A 1,959-nucleotide genomic window follows, 5' to 3' on the forward strand; every position below is an offset into this window, starting at 1 on the left:
TTGTAAATATGTCTACTGGAATTCTTAGCACGAATGCTCTGTAATATTTGTGTAATTCTCTCTTCCAGCAGGCTGTGAGCTCTTGAGGACGGGACACAGTTTTTGTTGCTGTTGTCGTTTGTTTTTTAATTCCTTACATATAGGTACATTCCTGGTACATAGGGTATGTTGCAAAATATTTAATGTATGAATGCATTCAGCTGACTGGCTCCTTCTTGAGGTGTAAAATTCTGTATAAGTGACAGAAAAGCAACCTGAAATAGTGGAGTTCCCTCCCAGCATTGGCCTCAAAGCCTGTATTTCTGGTTTAGTGAAACTTTGAATTCAGACCTTGATGCGTTCTGGAGCTTCAAGCTTTAGGGACTCCAGTTTTGTCATGCAAATCGCCAGAACTATGTAGGCAGATTTCCAACTAAGTCTAGAGTCAACTGACAGCTTGGAGTTGCCCGTTAGAAAGTAACTCACAAACTCCGTAGAGTAAGGAAGGATGTTGGAAGACACTGGAACATTTCTTTTGATATGATTCACTTGTCTGTTGCCAAGGTCTTGACATTCCAAAGGCTTTGCTGGCAACAAATGGATCAATGCAGAAAGCATTTTTTGGAAGGTTGACAAGCAGCACCAAGTACCACATAAAGAGATAGATGGTACCATCTTGTGGTAAAACACAGTACACAGGTGGATGAGTTTCCTTAGAATTGAATAGGGTTGTGGCAGGCACCACGATTCTCCAACGTGATGTGAAGATGAGGTCCTTCACGAGCAGGCTGCCAGACCTGGCGATATGGACACCCCTGTGGGAATTCCAGGTCTAACAAAGTGTGGGGGAAATTTAGACTTGTTGACTATCCAGGGCCATTCATATAATGAGGAGACAAAAATCTCCTGGAAGGGAACAATGACGTAAATCCCCTCATTTCATGGGAGTTAAGCCATACGTTCCTGAGAGAGTAAAAAGCGAGGTGTAGTAACAGACTGACCTCAAGATTGCTTGTATCCATTCAGGAGCCCAAGGACCTGAAGATATAAGACTATTCACGCAGGCCTTACAGAGCCACTGCTCTCAGGCTATCAGCCAGGCTTCACGTGCAGCGCTCCCCTCTGGGGGGCTAGTTTTACTCTGTACTTCAAGGACAACTTCTGTCCAGTTTAGGCACTAATTTTCTGGCTCTGTTTCCAGTATATGTTTTGTATGAATTATGACCAAATTGTACATCCAGGCACCTACTTCGACACAATCCAACAAAACTTGAGTAATCTGAAGATATAACTCTGTAAGATTTTTTTAAACTTTTTTTTTTAATGTTTATTTATTTTTGAGAGAGAGAGAGAGAGAGAGAGAGAGAGAGAGAGAGAGAGAATGAGTGGGCAAGGGGTAGAGAGGGAGTCACAGAATCCGAAGCAGGCTCCAGGCTCTGAGCTGTCAGCACAGACCCCGACGCGGAGCTTGGACTCATGAATCACGAGATTATGACCTGAGCTGAAGTTGTGTGCTTAACTGACTATGCTACCCAGGCGCCTCTCATATTTAAAATTTAACCTATGAGGTACCATGATCTTCATTTTACATTGAAAGGAACTGAGACTGACAACACTCAGATGGCTTGCTCAAGGTCCCCAGGTAGTAGGTGCAAAGTCAAGGTTTTAACCTAGATTTTGTCTGACTCCAAAGCCGTCTTTCTACCACACAATGCTGTGTCCCTAGGATGGGTTTAAATGGGTGAGAAGAGCTGATAAATGTTAAATCACCGACTTTGTAAAAGCGAGTTTGAGTAACATTTAATTTCATTTTCGGGAGTGGCCTACTATGGAAGCGCTTGGTCAACATTACAGACATAATCTGTGGTCTACAAGTGTATCTCAAAGGACATTTATATGCACACACACACACACAAATACCACCCCCACCCCCCGCCCCGGCTAGACATGATTTAAAAAAATCGGATCTTTGGTCAAAAA

This window comes from Puma concolor, chromosome B4, assembly GCF_028749965.1.
Source record: "Puma concolor isolate L17-30 chromosome B4, mPumCon1.1.hap2, whole genome shotgun sequence".
Lineage (NCBI taxonomy): Eukaryota > Metazoa > Chordata > Mammalia > Carnivora > Felidae > Puma > Puma concolor.